An 18,001-nucleotide genomic window follows, 5' to 3' on the forward strand; every position below is an offset into this window, starting at 1 on the left:
GTATCAAATGAAGTATCTCGTAACTTCATTTTATTTTGATGATATTTTAAAGATTTAATCTATTCAAATCTGGACTTGTAGTCTCATCTATGTGATGAACTTTGGAAACTAATTATAACTTGAATGGTGGTAGTTCAAGTAGTATTTGGAAAAGATATAAGTATATTGGAGTATCTTGTAACTTCATCTTTTAAACTTATATCTAGTAAATGATTATCTTATGCATGACAAAGATTTTCAGAAAAACGTTGAGACAAGGTTAGATATATGAGATCACCTTGCAACGATATTTTTATACAGTTATACACTGGAACTCTGTGTGTATTATGCATGGAAGAGGACTTCCAATATTTTGAAAAGTATATATGTATATATATACTGAATATTTTGCGACTTCATCGCATTAAGATATCATCTTGGTTCATTTCTTTTGACCAAGACCTTCATGAGTACTATGAGAAGGCTCATATATTGTTAATCATTATACATATTATTTTGGTGGGCTTGCTGCTCACCCTTGCTTTCTTCTTTCATCACACAACATCAGATAGACAAGATGAACAGGACCAAGCTCCCAATTCGCGAGCGGATAGGAAACGTTCCGCAGTTTCCTATAGGCGTTGATGTCGCTGTAGCTGAGGTAGGAACTACCAATAGGCTAGGCTTTCAACTTTTGATGTATCAGATTATGTATATTTATGAATTGTAATAATGGCAAAGAAATGTAAATTTATTCAGAAACCTGTTTAAGGTGTATTGGCATATAATTGTGGAATAAAACGACTTATGATTATTTTTGGATATTCATCTCTGAGACTATAACTTGTGGTGTGTGTGTTTATTGTGGGGTCATAGTACAGAGTAGTTGATTATTTATTAAGATTGGGTGTTATTAAGGGAAATGGAACTCGTGACAACCCGGATCCCCGACCCCGGATTTGGGGGTGTTACATTAGGAGTGGGTTTGAGGGTTAAAATCATGGGGTAATGGTGAAATAGGTCGTGGTTAATGGGCTGTTTTTTTATTTTTATTTTTTTCAGCTTTTTTTTGTTTTTATTCGGACTAAAAAAAATTCTTCCAGTCGACCCCTGAGCGGTCGCTCAGCAAAGCTGAGTGGGCGCTCAGGGGGCTTCTGGAAAAAAAATTCCAGGCTCCATTTTTCTGATTTTTTTGTGGTTTTGGATAGGTTATTAACTTCTAAGGGTTCCTGTATCAACAAATCATGGATTGCCTCCCACGAAGCGCTTCTTTTTCGTCATTAGCTTGACGTTGCGTACCTTCCTCAATTTTTTGACAATAAAACGGCACTAACCACTTCCCGGTTTGCTGTGTCCCCATAGTAGTGCTTCAAACGCTGACCATTAACCTTGAATGCTTGGTCCGGATCACTCTCAAAAATCTCCACCGCTCCATGTGGAAACACAGTTTTGACAATAAAAGGTCCCGACCACCTTGATTTCAACTTCCCAGGAAAAAGTCGGAGACGAGAGTTGAATAAGAGAACTTGTTGCCCCGGCACGAATAACTTAGGATGTAGCTTCCTATCTGTTAGTCCCTTAACAATATAGCAAGAATTACAGAAGGGGGGTTGAATGGAATTCTTGAACTTTTTCTTGAAATAAAAATGTTCAACTCGATTATAGATATATTTGTTTTGATTAGCACAATACGGAATATAAACTTTAATGAATCAAAACAAGAGTAATTAAAAACAAGAGTCTTTAAAAACTTTCTGGTGGATTTAAACAATTCCACCAGAGATATATTTAATATATCGAGAGGACTCTGTGTGTAGAAATGCTCACAGCTGCTTGTACAAAATAGAACTACTAAGAACACAGGAAATGCTAAAGATAGTGCTTACAAAGATTTCTCTGTGTTTGTTTCTTAGCTCTCTTGGTTGTTTTTCTATTTGCTACTCTCTTGGTTTATATATTACCAAGATTACAAAGTCAAAAGAACTGAATAAATATAAAACCTAACAGTCTTGATCTTTGCTGCTTTTCGTCCTCTATTACCCAGTTAATGGGCTTCCACGGTGTGTTTGTATCCAACTCGACGGCTGTGTGTCAGCTTTCACTGTTCAACTGATGTTTGAATCTTGATATGATCATCCGTCGACTTTCAGATCATCCGTCGATGACTTACTTGATCATCCGTCGACTGCTATTTTAAACATCCGTTGAAAGTCATTTGATCATCCGTCGAAGCTTTGTTAAGCATCCGTTGATAGCTATTTTGGCACTTGACTTCATTTCACTTATACAGAATTACAAGACATTGCTTATGTACAGTTAATCAACCTATTCTGCATATCTAGTTAAAGTCAACATGACTTATATACTACTACAGATTCTATACAAAGGTGCATACAACACTGTGCTACAAACTTATTATTACATAAGCTACTCACTCGATGGATAATAAGTTACTCATCCGTCGGGACTAAAACGAGTTATCCGTCGGGACTATAATTCTTATCCGTCGAGTGCTACATTATTTCACTAAGTAAAATTTACTTAGATGTTTTGTTTAGGTAATCATCAAGTACACAACATATTCAAAACAATCTCCCCCAATTTATGTCTACTGGAATTGTAGCCATAAATTAAGAGATACTTGATGATAACAAAACATCCTAAACATATATCTTTAAAGATAAGTAGATAAAACTGAGAGTGCTTCAATTTAAACAGGATATACAAGGTTTGGCTCACAGTCAGTTCAAGATGCTCCTTTAGCCTGAGCAGATTTTTCTAGTTTCTTGAAGGTCTGGATCTTCTTCCAAGCTTTCTGTTGTTTTCTTCAATTTGATTCTGGAGCTGTCTGTGGAATTCTAATTTATCAGATTCTGAGAGATCTAACATTTCTTGCATTTCCAAGAGAGTCTCATTGCTAGAGATACTCGATTGGTCTTCTAATCTGAAGAATCTTCTCACACCCTTGTCATCCATGAATTTCATCAGCCAGTAGGGCCTTAGATGCACTCTTCTCCCTGTGTATGGGATGTTAAGAGTTTTGGGTAGTGCATCTTTGGCTCTAACACTCCTTAGCTCTTCAATCTTCTTCAATACTAATCTTCTTGCAGTTACATTAAACCCAAAGTTTTTCTTGAAGGATGAATAGACTTTGATCAACACAGCTTGGCTTTCTTGAAGTATCCTGTGAAGAGGCCACTGAATCTCTCTTCCTCCTTTGTATTTGAATACCAACCTTTCAGGTAGGTTTCTGTATGCATCAATTGCCCTTACCTCATCCAGCTCCTCCAGATAAAGGTTTAGGTCTGAGAATTCTTTGATGTCACACAAGTACAAGTAGTCTCCCTTGTTGATCTTGAGTTGAGCTTTGACTACTGCCTTGGATTTGAGAGGTGACAACTTCACTTTCTTGACTGCCCTTGATTTTGTCCTTCTTGGCTTGGTGAGAATTGGCAAGTTGAAGTCAGGAATCGGTAATTTATCCCACTCTATTGGCTCATCCTTTGGCACAATAGGCTCTCCATGTATGTTCCTGTAGAGGTCCACCACCCTTATGTCTTCAAATACCACAGAGGGCTTTGATGCTTGAGTTTCAGCTTTAGTGGATTCCATTGGAAATTGATCTTCCAATTCCTTGTTAACAATATCCAACTTTCTTTTTGTTCTTTTAGCCAGTTCTTTCTTTCTTGGAGATTTCTTCTGTTCTTCAATCTTCTTCTTTGATTCAGTAGCTTGAGTTGGTTGAGAGGGAATTTGTTGAGAAGAGTTCACAGCCTGTAGCTTGGTCAAGATAGCAAACTGTTCTTTCTTTTGTTTGGACTTCTTTGCATCTAGAGCAGCTTGCCTCTTTTCCTGCTTCAATCTGACTTTTTCTTCTTCCTTTGCATGAGCAAATTGTGGATGTCCAGCTACCACACAAATTTCCTTCCCATTTCTGAATATCTTTGCAATTCTCTTTCTTGAGGCTGAATCAACTGGATCTTTGTAGAGGAGAATAGATCTTGACAGAAGCTTCTTTTCATCAGGCTTGGGTGTCTCATACACAGTATCCATAGGGTTCTTCAAAGATGACTTTGGATAGTTTGCCCTTGATTTAAGAATTATCTCAGCCTTTTTAGTCTTGATGCAGGAAGATTGTCCTTTCTCCAGATAGTTCATGCTCATCTCATTCACATTGATTGGCTTGACATGAGAGTGATGGATGGCTGACTGATCTGGTTCCTTGACTAATTGAAACTTTTTCTGTATTTCCTCATCAATCTTTTTCCAGTTGATCAGAGTCAACTCTTCTTTATCAGCATCTTTCAAATTTGCTGCTGCTGCATTTATAAGATCTATACCATCTGCAACTGGTGGCTTGGAGATAGTAATTGAAGGTACAATTACTTTGCTGATTTGAACTAAAATGTTCTCCCCCTCAGTTGGTCCTTTCTCCCCTTACTTGATTCTCTCTCCCCCTTTTTGTTATCATCAAGTGGAGGAGTTAGGCCTTGTGCTTTAGCCAGTTGCATGAGAAGATTTGTCTGAGTCTGTTGATTTTGAAGAAGTAGAGCCACTGAATTCTCAATAACTTAAACTCTGGTCTCCAGCTTGGCTATCTTCTTGTCAGAATCTGATTCTCTTCTCAACCTTAGTAATAGATCATGCATGGTACCATATGGCATTATTGAATCCAGCTTCTCAGAGTTGTATGTCTTGAAGTCAGCTATCTCCTTTTTCAATTCATCCATACTGATATTCTGTCTTGAGTGTTGGATCTTCATTAAATGCAAAGAGTCTAGATGAGCTTTAAGAACAACCTTGGTACCAGCATCTGAAGCTTCCTGAAGGGCTTGCTGAATAGCTGTTACTTGTTTTACCAAAGACACCTCAAATTGTCCTGGTGTAAATTCCTTTGCCCATGCCCATTCAGGTAAACTTAAAGCAGAACTTGGGCCTTCAGCTCCCCCTAAGTTCATGCTACCATTCAAAGAACTAGAGTCATCATCATCAGAATTTGCTCCAAATTCTTCAGATGGCTCTCCAGCTTGAGGAGGCATCCTGTTTACAGCAGCTTTATCTCTTTGAAGAGATTCTGTGGTGTACACTAAGTGCAAAGTCTGCTCTGCCTCCACATTGCCCTGAGCAGCCAACAGTTGATAGGCTGAAACAGGGTGAGTAAAAGTGTCAGCATCCAAGGAAATGTTATCAATTACAGCTTTGTAATGTTGCTGAAATTGTCTTTCCTTTTCAGCATCATCCACAATCATTGACTCACTAGCAATGGCTGGTTCCATCCTTATTTCTCCAGTACCTGTTTTTCTCTCATGTTCTCTCTTTTGTTGCATCAGGGTCTCACCCTGGCTCCCCACCCTCACACCCTCACCTTCACCTACTAAGGTGGGACTCCTCTCACTCACTTTTGCCAATCCTGAATGAATAGATTGCTGAGATTCACTCTTTTCCTCTCCTTTTGCCTGGGAGCAACCCAGCCTCTCACTCAATGCACTCTCCTCTCTCAGTCCTAAGAGTGATTGTATTACCACCAAATCTTCTGCACTTGAAATTATTGAAGTTTGAAGTTGTGCAGAGACACTCGACGGATAAGTGATATCCGTCGGGTGAGTGGTAAAGCTATCCGACGGATAACTGTTGTTAAGCTTATCCGTCGGGATATAATCACTACTCAACGGATGAGCAATATCCATCGAGAGAGTGGAAATGAATGAGGTGGGAAGAGAAACTATTGTTGACTCTGTGTTGATTGAAGTTATTTGAGGCACAGATGTCACAATAGAATCAGAAAGAATTGGCAAGTGAGCCAACAAATCATCTAAAAGATGATGCTCACTTGCACTGGATTTTGGCTTCCCCAACAGAGTTAAAGAAGGGGAATCAGGAATTAAAGTGTTTATCATGTCCACTTTCAGTGAGTTGGTTGGTGAGTATTGTGTTTCAGTGGCTTCTATAATGAGAGATTTTGGCTGTGACTCCACATTTATTGGAGCCACATCAATCTGAATTTGAGAAGGTGCAGGGACTGTGTCTTTAGCACCAGTTTGCACTAATTGTGTGCCCTGTGCATCCCCAGTTGTTTTGGATTTCTTCTTTCTAGTGTAAGTTTGGTGTGAGCTTGTGTCCCTAACCCTCTTGGCCTGTGCTATTGGATGTGAGCTTTGTTCAATAGCCATATTTATTGGAGCCACATCAATCTGAATTTGAGAAGGTGCAGGGACTGTGTCTTTAGCACCAGTTTGCACTAATTGTGTGCCCTGTGCATCCCCAGTTGTTTTGGATTTCTTCTTTCTAGTGTAAGTTTGGTGTGAGCTTGTGTCCCTAACCCTCTTGGCCTGTGCTCTTGGATGAGAGCTTTGTTCAATAGCCACATCCTTTTGGGAGGATGCAGCTAGAAGTGAGCTTCTGTCCTTTTTAAGCACTGCAGTTTGTTGGGAAACTGCAGTGTGGCTAGGCTGGGATTCACTCATCTCTCCAACCTTATCCTTCGGGTTTCTTTGATGTTCACCCCTTCCCTCACCTATCTTACCCTCCTTCACACTCCCCTCTTTGGCTTTGGTAGATTTTTCAACTGGTACCTTTTGAGAGATACCAGAGGGGGTTTTCTTTGATTTGGATTTGGGAATTGCAGTTGTTTTGGCAGCTTTGGCAGGCAACTGTTTGGTCATTTTCACAGTTGCCATAGCTATGCCTGAAGTCAAGGAAATAGAAGAGATTGGAATAGTTGAGGGTATGGATAAACTTACCTTACTTACCTGAGGTGTCAGCATTACAGGAAAATAGAACATTGGCACATCCTTGTGATGGTTGGCTCTGTTCAAGTCTGCAATGATTCTTCTCTCTTGAACCCAACAAGCCAATTTGTTATTGGGGTTCTCAAGTTCAATCTCTTGACAAAGATGGTTAGCCAAAAGCATAAAAAATCTAGCATAGTAAATATTCTTTCCTCTTTTGGCTAAGTCACCTAATTTAAAACCTAACTCATACACAACAAGGTCACTGAAATTATAATATTTGTCTGTAACTAGCATGTATAGCATGTTAAGCATGGAAATGTTCACAGAATCAAAATTACTGATTTTTCCAGAAAAGACTTTAGTTACTACATCACACAAGTAACTTCATTCCTTCCTAAGACCTAGTCTTCTAATTTCACTTAGTTTTGCAGTAGGAAGTGCATAATGAATGGAATTAAGCATATTGACAATATCAGTGTCAGTGTGTGGTGCAGTTATATTATCATCAGGAATCTTGAAACATGCTTTTATTACATCACTATTGATACAGAAATCATTACCTTTGATGGTCAGAGTGATGGTTTTGTCAGTAGAGTTGTAGATTGTTGTTGTCCACATTTCCTCAACAACTTCACAATAGATTGTGGGTGATTCCAGCATAGCAAAACTTAACTTGCAGTTCTTCACGAAGTCCATTATCTTATGATAGTCTTCAGATTGCTGAATCCCCTTATTGACCAAGGCAGTGAAGTTGTTCTTCTCATAGATGAACCCAGTCTGTGACATGATCTTTACTATGGGTGCCATTGTTAGAGAAGAAAAGCTTGAAGAGAAAGAGGATTTTTGCTTGAGAGAGAATGAAATAACACAGTTGAATTTGAGAATGATAAAAGAAAATGATTAGAATGAAATAGGCTTTTATACTTTGCTCAGACTCAACGGATGAAAATAATAAAGAGAGGTAAATTACCCAATAGAAATTGCCTAAAACGACCGTTTTAAAATAAGCTTTAAAAATTCCACCCATTATCCGTCGTGTAATGCTTATAAACTGTAAGTATACTCGATGGATAATGTTCAGGGAATTAACGGTTCAGATTTAGATACTTCGACGGATGAGGATAAAATGTTATCCGTCGAGCTTTAAAATATTCCAGAAAAGTAATTGATTTTTATTTACAATTTGTATATCGACGGATGACTCAACCCGATGGATAATGGTCATCCGTCGAGATACAAATTTTGACTTAGCCAAAATTTCATCCAAGACTAAAAATCAACTAAATTTCTGGCTCCTTTACAAATTGCAAGAATAATACAGATAAATTCAAGAGTAATTAAGCATACCTAACTCACTTACCAACCTAGAAAAGGTGGATTCATCCAGTGGCTTGGTAAAAATATCTGCAAGTTGCTTCTCACTTGGAACAAAATGTAACTCTACAGTACCATTCATTACATGTTCCCTTATGAAATGGTACTTGATGTCTATATGCTTTGTCCTTGAATGTTGCACTGGATTTTCAGTGATGGCAATTGCACTTGTGTTGTCACAGAAAATAGGAATCCTTTCAACTTGCAAACCATAGTCTAGCAATTGATTTTTCATCCATAAAATCTGTGCACAGCAACTGCCAGCAGCAATATATTCAGCTTCAGCTGTGGAAGTAGAAACTGAATTTTTCTTTTTACTGAACTAGGACACAAGCTTGTCTCCTAAAAATTGACAGGTTCCTGTTGTGCTTTTTCTATCAATTCTGCAACCTGCATAATCTGCATCTGAATAACCAGTTAGATCAAAACCAGAATCTCTAGGATACCAAATGCCAAGGTTTGGTGTTCCTTTGAGATATCTGAAAATTCTTTTAATAGCTATCAAATGAGACTCTCTAGGATCAACCTGAAATCTAGCACACAAACATGTAGCAAACATTATATCTGGCCTACTGGCTGTTAAGTACAGAAGTGAGCCAACCATGCCTCTATAACTTGAAATGTCCACAGACTTTTCAGTAGTGTTTAGTTCAAGCTTAGTTGCAGTGGCCATGGGAGTTTTTGCAGATGTGCAATCCATTAGATCAAACTTCTTTAAAAGATCAAAAATATATTTAGTTTGACTAATGAATATTCCATCACTAACTTGCTTAACTTGTAAACCAAGAAAGTAAGTTAGTTCTCCCATCATACTCATTTCATACTTGCTTTGCATCAGTTTGGCAAACTTTTTACAAAGTTTCTCATCTGTAGAGCCAAAAATAATATCATCTACATAAATTTGAACAAGTATGTTAGAGCCATTCACATTTCTGAAAAATAAAGTTTTATCTACAGTACCTCTTGTGAAGTGACTTTCCAAAAGGAACTTTGATAAAGTGTCATACCAGGCTCTAGGTGCTTGCTTTAGTCCATAAAGTGCTTTCAGTAGATAATAGACATACTCTGGGAAATTTGGATCTTCAAAGCCAGGAGGTTGACTTACATACACTTCTTCCTCCAAATCTCCATTCAGAAAGGCACTTTTGACATCCATTTGATAGACTTTGAAATTGGCATGGGCTGCATAGGCTAAGAAGATTCTGATGGCTTCAAGTCTTGCAACAGGAGAAAATGTTTCATCAAAATCTATCCCTTCTTGCTGACAATAGCCTTTAGCAACCAATCTTGCTTTGTTCCTTACTACTATGCCATTTTCATCCATCTTGTTTCTGAATACCCATTTGGTGTTTATTGGATTCTTTCCTTTAGGCTTGGGTACCAGCTTCCATACTTTATTCCTTTCAAATTGGTTTAGCTCCTCTTGCATAGCTAAAATCCAATCAGGATCTAATAAGGCTTCTTCTACCTTCTTTGGTTCTTCCTTAGACAGGAAGCTACTGTATAGACATTATTCTTGAGTTGCTCTCCTGGTTTGAACTCTGGAAGAAACATCACCAATAATCAGTTCAAAGGGGTGATCTTTTGTCCATTTTCTTGGTTGAGGTAGATTAGCCCTAGATGAAGAGACCTCAATGTTGTCTTGATGTGTGATTGAGTTTTGAATGCTACAAACTCCCCCTGAGTTTGTGGATTTTTGATTTGAGATTGGGGTGCTTTCTATGGGTGATCTGCCTTGACTTCCTGCTCCTTTTGATAACCCGACGGATGGTGAATTTTGAGTATCGACGGATGAGGCAGGTTGTCTTCCGACGGATAATACAGATTGCCTTCCGACGGATGAAGCATTATGTAACTCGACGGATGTTGAGTTTTGTGCTTCATTTGTAGTAGATTTGTCTGCATTATCCTTAGACACTTTTTCTTGATCACTCTCATCATCACTTTCATCACTGACCATCTCAACATTGTCGAATTTGAGGCTCTCATGGTAATCTCCATCTTTTAGTCCTTCAATCTTTTTATCATCAAACATAACATGTATAGATTCAACAACAATGTTGGTTCTTAGATTGTAGACTCTATATGCTTTACCAACATCATATCCAACAAAAATTCCTTCATCTGCTTTAGCATCAAACTTCCCATTTTGATCAGTTTGATTTCTCAGAATATAGCATTTACAGCCAAAGACATGAAGAAAGTTCAGAGTTGGCTTCTTGTTTTTGAACAATTGATAAGGTGTCTTGCATTTTGCTTGATTAATCAGAGAGATGTTCTGAGTGTAGCATGCAGTGTTGACAGCTTCAGCCCAGAAATATGTTGGTAATTTTAATTCTTCAAGCATTGTCCTTGCAGCTTCAATAAGAGATCTATTCTTTCTTTCCACTACTCCATTCTGTTGTGGAGTCCTTGCTGCTGAAAACTCATGCAAGATCCCATTTTCCTCACAGAATGCTCTCATGACATAGTTCTTGAACTCAGTTCCATTGTCACTCCTGATTCTTCTAACTTTGAAATCAGGATGATTGTTAACTTGCCTTATGTGATTGATGATGATTTCACTAGCTTCATCTTTGGACTTTAGGAAATAGGTCCAAGAGAACTTTGAGAAATCATCTACAATTACTAGGCAAAATCTTTTCTTTGAGATTGACAATACATTGACTGGTCCAAACAAATCCATGTGAAGCAGTTGCAGAGGTTCTTCAATTGCTGAATCAAGTTTCTTCCTGAAAGATGCTTTAATTTGCTTCCCTTTTTGGCAGGCATCACACAGTCCATCCTTTGTAAACTCCACCAGAGGAATGCCTCTAACCAGGTCTTTCTTTACCAGCTCATTCATGGTCTTGAAGTTCAAATGGGATAGCTTCTTGTGCCATAGCCAACTTTCATCTTGACTTGCTTTACTGAGAAGACAAGTTACAGATTCTGCTTTAGTTGAGTTGAAGTCAGCTAGATACACATTTCCTCTTCTCACACCAGTGAGAACCACTTTGTTGTTTTGATTATTAATCACAACACAGGTTTCTTTGTTGAAGGTTACTGAGTTGCCTTTATCATAAAGCTGGCTGATACTCAACAGATTGTGTTTGAGACCATCCACTAAGGCAACCTCTTCAATGATGACATTGTCCTTTGAAATCAAGCCATATCCCACAGTATAACCTTTGTTGTCATCTCCAAAAGTGATACTTGGGCCAGCTCTCTCTTCAAACTCTGTGAGCAGGGTAGAATCACCAGTCTTGTGTCTTGAACAACCACTATCCAAGTACCAAAGATTCCTTATGTTTCCCTGCACACATCAAAATCAAATCAAGTTGATTTTGGTACCCAAGTTTCCTTGGGTCCTGCCTTGTTAGCTTTCTTCTTCTGTTTCTTAGGTCTTAACTCATTTGACTTAGGAATTTCAGATTCTTCCTTAGTCATTTGGGTTGGGCCTTTGAAACCACTAAATGCAACAGAATTATTATGCATGTTATGGCTAACAGGAAATGGCATGCTTTGTGCAAACATGTTATTCCAGTAAGGCATGCTAAATGGCATTTGAGGCATATTGTATGCAGCATAATATGGATTAGGTGCAAATGGCATGTTAGCAAACTGTGCATTCATGTTCTGTGTAGGCATAGCATTAATAGGCATAGAAGGCATGGCATTCATGTTAGAGAATTGAGGCTGGACAGACATGGGAGTAGGCATGGCAGATTTGCAATTAACAGACAAATGATTTACACTACCACATTTGACACAGATTTTTCTAGGAGCATATTTGTCAGGTGTGTAGTTATTATGTTTGTTAATCCCTACTTTACCATTCCTATTGTTTTTCCTTTTAGTCTCTGTTTTTACCTCTATCTTCTCAAGTCTGTCACTCAACTGTTTGACAGTCATGTGACCAACATTAGTCTTCTTCCCTTTCTTGGCTTGACTTGACTCCCCTGAAACAAAGTTCTTGGAAACAGACCCATACTTTTCATTTAGCTTGGTTAATTTGGCTTTGCTAATGGGTTTGCTCACATCCGACGGATTAGGATTTTTATCATTCGACGGATAACACATTTTGTTATCCGACGGATAGTCCTCATCATCCGTCGAGACATCTGTCAGCAATCCATCTACCAAAATAGGTTCTAGTTTCTCCTTATTCTTTTTCCAGGCTTCATCACAAAAGGACTCAATTCCTTGAACCTTGGTGATTTGAGCATGAACATCTCTGGATGTTTTCCATGCTTTAATCACCTCCTGTTCACGATCAAGCTGCTTCTTTAAAATTTCTTCCTTTTTCAAGGACTCAGTTAATTCCTCCTTAGCAATTCTACACTCAATTTTTAGTTTCTCAAACTCAACAAACTGAGACTCAAGCACATTATTCCTCTCACTCAAAAACAAGTTGTTTTCTTTGATTTTAGCATTTTCTTTAGTGAGGGACTTAAGTGTAACACGCAAATGATACAATTCTGTAGACATGTCATTTATTGCATCATTACACTCAGCTTTAGATAAATGTGCAAGGTTTGTAGTAATTACCTGATTGCTTGAGGAACTTGTCTCTGTTTTATCAGATTTGGCCATAAGGGCTAGATTGACATAGCTGACATCCTCATCTTCATCCAAACCATCAGCTGCCCAGTCATTCTCTTGTGTAATAAAAGCCCTTTCCTTCTGTTTGAGTAGATCAAAGTATTTTTGCTTATAATCCACAGACTCAAATCTCTTCTTACTGGAATCTGACTTTCTACACTCATTTGCAAAATGCCCTGCCAAGCCACATTTGAAACACTTGAATTTTGACTTATCCACCATGTTTCTATTTGGCTTGGCAGCTCCAAAGTTCTTCTTGAACTTGAGCTTGGAAAATCTTCTTGAAAGGAATGCTAGGTGCTCATCAATGTCCTCCATGTCATCTTGACTCAAAGAATCTTCACTTTCTGCAGCTAGCCCTTTACCCTTGCTTTCACAGGCCTTTGAAGTTGATTCCACAGCTTCCATCTTCACTTCCTTCTCCTTTTCCAGTTCAGCCACTAGTGCAATGGATCCTCCTTTCTTCTTTCCTCTCTCCATTCTTTCATCCTGCTCTATTTCAAGCTCATAGGTCTTCAGAATGCCATACAGTCTCTCCAAAGTAAACTCCTTATAATCTTGAGAGTTTCTCAATGAGACTGTCATTGGTTTCCATTCCTTTGGAAGAGATCTGAGAAATTTCAGATTGGAGTCTTTAGTCTGATAGACTCTTCCATGCAATTTAAGAGCATTTAGTAGCTTTTGGAATCTACTAAAAATGTCAGTGAGTGACTCACTTTCTTCATTGTGAAAATGCTCATATTGCTGAATCAGGAGCTGCATTTTATTTTCTCTTACTTGCTTAGTACCATCACAGATTATCTGTATTGTGTCCCAAACTTCCTTGGCAGTCTTGCAGTTGATGATGTTATCAAACATATCTGCATCAACACCATTGAACAGAATGTTCATGGCCTTTTTATCTTTACTGACTTGTTCAAGATCAGGTTCAGACCATTCATGCCTTGGCTTTGGAACAGATGGTTCATTTCCTGTTGTAGCTCTCATTGGAACATGAGGGCCTCTTTCTATGCAGTCCACATAGGCCTCATCTTGAGAAAGCATATGAAGATGCATCTTTACCTTCCAATGATGGTAATTATCTTTATCAAGAAAAGGAATCTTGACCCCAACATCTTTCTTGTTCATCTTGTTGTATTGTTTTGATCTTTAAACTCTTTGTAGATTAAGAGCCTGCTCTGATACCAATTGTTAGTCCCTTAACAATATAGCAAGAATTACAGAAGGGGGGTTGAATGGAATTCTTGAACTTTTTCTTGAAATAAAAATGTTCAACTCGATTATAGATATATTTGTTTTGATTAGCACAATGCGGAATATAAACTTTAATGAATCAAAACAAGAGTAATTAAAAACAAGAGTCTTTAAAAACTTTCTGGTGGATTTAAACAATTTCACCAGAGATATATTTAATATATCGAGAGGATTCTGTGTGCAGAAATGCTCACAGCTGCTTGTACAAAATAGAACTATTAAGAACACAGGAAATGCTAAAGATAGTGCTTACAAAGATTTCTTTGTGTTTGTTTCTTAGCTCTCTTGGTTGTTTTTCTATTTGCTACTCTCTTGGTTTATATATTACCAAGATTACAAAGTCAAAAGAACTGAATAAATATAAAATCTAACAGTCTTGATCTTTGCTGCTTTTTGTCCTCTATTACCCAGTTAATGGGCTTCCACAGTGTGTTTGTATCCAACTCGACGGCTGTGTGTCAGCTTTCACTGTTCAACTGATGTTTGAATCTTGATATGATCATCCGTCGACTTTCAGATCATCCGTCGATGACTTACTTGATCATCCTTCGACTGCTATTTTAAACATCCGTTGAAAGTCATTTGATCATCCGTCAAAGCTTTGTTAAGCATCCGTTGATAGCTATTTTGGCACTTGACTTCATTTCACTTATACAGAATTACAAGACATTGCTTATGTACAGTTAATCAACCTATTCTGCATATCTAGTTAAAGTCAACATGACTTATATACTACTACAGATTCTATACAAAGGTGCATACAACACTGTGCTACAAACTTATTATTACATAAGCTACTCACTCGATGGATAACAAGTTACTCATCCGTCGGGACTAAAACGAGTTATCCGTCGGGACTATAATTCTTATCCATCGAGTGCTACATTATTTCACTAAGTAAAATTTACTTAGATGTTTTGTTTAGGTAATCATCAAGTACACAACATATTCACAACACTATCGTGCCACCTCTTCACTTTTTCCTTGTACATTTTGTTGTTCTCGTACGCTTGGAGTCGAAATTCATCAAGTTCACTAAGCTGAAGCATTCGCTTCTTTCCAGCTGCATCTAGATCCAGGTTCAACTTCTTCAACGCCCAATAGGCCTTATGCTCAAGCTCCGCAGGTAAATGACATCCCTTACCATATACAAGTTGAAACGGGGAAATCCCAAGTGGAGTTTTGTATGCTGTTCTGTAAGCCCAAACAGCTTCATCGAGCTTTAAAGACCAATCCTTCCTCGACGGACAAACAACCTTCTCTAAGATGCATTTGATCTCTCTGTTAGACACTTCCGCTTGACCATTTGTTAGCGGATGATAGGCAGTAGCAACTCGATGATTCACATTGTAGCGCTGCATCATAGAAGTGAACTTACGGTTGCAGAAATGCGACCCTTCATCACTTATGATTACTCATGGCATTCCAAACCTTGTGAAAATCTGCTTATGAAGAAAATTCAACACTGCCTTTGCATCATTTATCGGTAGAGACTTGACTTCTACCCATTTTGAGACATAATCGACTGCCAGCAAGATGTACTGATTATTGGAGGATGAGACAAAAGGCCCCATGAAATCGATTCCCCAAACATCAAAGACCTTGACTTTAAGCAACACATTTAACGGCATCTCATCCTTTCTCGTAAGATTTCCCACTCTTTGGCAACGATCACACCTTAAAACAAACTGGTGAGCATCCTTAAACAAAGTAGGCCAGAAAAAACCTGCTTGCAGAATATGAGCTGCTGTCTTCTCACCACCATAGTGTCCACCATAAACTGTGGAGTGGCAGTCTCGTAATATCCCCTCCGTCTCACAGAATGGGATACATCTCCTGATGATCTGGTCAGCTCCCTGTCTAAACAAATACGGTTCATCCCACATATATCACTTCACCTCATGCAGAAACTTCTTCTTTTGAGCTGTGGTCAAATTAGGAGGCATTATATTGCTGACAAGATAATTCACAATATCTGCGAACCATGGCTCCTCCTCCTGAACTGCGAACAACTGCTCATCTGGAAAAGATTCGTTGATCAATGTCTTATCAAATGAAGTAGACTCGGGATTCTCCAATCTAGAGAGATGGTCAGCTACTTGATTCTCGGTACCTTTTCGATCCTTGATCTCTAACTCAAATTCCTGTAGCAAGAGCACCCAATGAATGAGTCTCGGCTTCGAATCCTTCTTAGAAACCAAATAGCGAATGGCCGCATGATCAGTGAACACTGTCACCTTTGTCCCAAGCAGATAAGATCGAAATTTTTTGAAACCAAAGACTATAGCCAAGAGCTCCTTCTCAGTAGTGGTGTAGTTCATTTGGGCCCCATTTAAGGTCTTGCTAGCATAGTAGACCACATGAAAGAGATTATTATTGCGCTGCCCGAGAACAGCGCCCACCGCATAATCACTCGCATCACACATCATCTCAAAAGGCTCTGTCCAATCAGGTGCTGTAATAACTGGTGCAGTTATCAAACTCTTCTTAAGAGTCTCGAATGCCGTCAAATATTCATCATCAAATTTGAAAGGCACATCCTTCTCAAGCAAGTTGCACAGCGGCTTAGATATCTTCGAAAAGTCCTTGATGAAACGCCGATAAAAACCCGCATGACCAAGAAAACTACGGATTCCTTTCACAGAAATAGGTGGTGGAAAATATTCAATGACTCCCACCTTGGCTTTATCCACCTCAAGACCCTTGCTAGAGACCTTATGCCCAAGAATAATGCCTTCACGCACCATAAAATGACATTTTTCCCAATTGAGCACCAAATTAGTTTCCACACACCTTTTGAGCACTGCACGAAGATTATTCAAACATTCATCATATGAATGTCCAAAGACGGAGAAGTCGTCCATGAACACCTCGACATTATTTCCAATCATGTCAGAGAATATAGCCATCATACATCTCTGAAAAGTGGCCGGTGCGCCACATAACCCAAACGAAACTCTGCGAAAGCAAACGTGCCAAATGGACAAGTGAAGGTAGTCTTTTCTTGATCCTCTACTGTAATACAAATCTGATTATACCCTGAATAGCCATCCAGAAGACAATAATACTCATGACCGGCCAACCTGTCAAGCATCTGATCAATAAACGGAAGCGAGAAGTGATCCTTCCTTGTGGCCTTGTTCAACTTTCTGTAATCCATGCATACTCTCTATCCTGTGACTGTTCGAGTGGGGATGAGCTCGTTCTTCTCATTTGCTACCACAGTAATACCTCATTTCTTAGGTACACATTGCACGGGGCTCACCCAAGAACTGTCAGAAATAGGATAAATGATTCCTGCATCAAGCCACTTCAGAATTTCTTTCTTCACCACTTGTTTCATGATAGGATTAAGTTTGCGCTGTTGCTCAACAGTCGGCTTACTAACCTCCTCTAGCAGAATCTTATGCATGCAATATGAAGGGCTGATCCCTTTGATGTCTGCTATAGTCCATCCGATAGCCGATTTGAATTCTCTCAAAATCCTTAAGAGCTTGACCTCCTCACTACCTGAAAGGTCAGATGCAATAATAACAGGTAAAGTAGATGCATCACCTAGAAAAGCATACCTCAAGTTCAGGCAATGGTTTAAGCTCCAAGGTAGGTGCTTCCTCAATAGTTGGTTTGAGCTTTCCTTCAGCATTTTTGAGGTCAGAAGCACCAAGAGATTCAAATGGCATGCCTAGCTTTCGCCTCCATGGAGAAGCATTAAGATATTGTAGTTGCTCATTGCCATCCTCATCATCACTGTCAAAATCCCCCACTAAGGCCTTCTCTAATGCATCAGATATTAGTATATGATCGAGTTCTGAAGTAACCACAGAATCAATCAAATCCACTCTTAAGCACTCCTCATCTTCTGTAGGGAATTTCATTGCTTTGAATACATTGAATATCACATCCTGATCCTGCACCCGCATTGTAAGTTCACCTTTCTGCACATCTATCAAGGTATGGCTGGTAGCCAAGAAAGGTCTTCCCAAGATTATGGGAATCTTCTTATCTTCCTCGAAATCCAGAATAACAAAGTCTGCAGGAAAGAAGAGCTTATCAACCTTGACTAGCACATCCTCCATTAT

Source organism: Apium graveolens, chromosome 7, assembly GCF_009905375.1.
Source record: "Apium graveolens cultivar Ventura chromosome 7, ASM990537v1, whole genome shotgun sequence".
Classification (NCBI taxonomy): Eukaryota; Viridiplantae; Streptophyta; class Magnoliopsida; order Apiales; family Apiaceae; genus Apium; species Apium graveolens.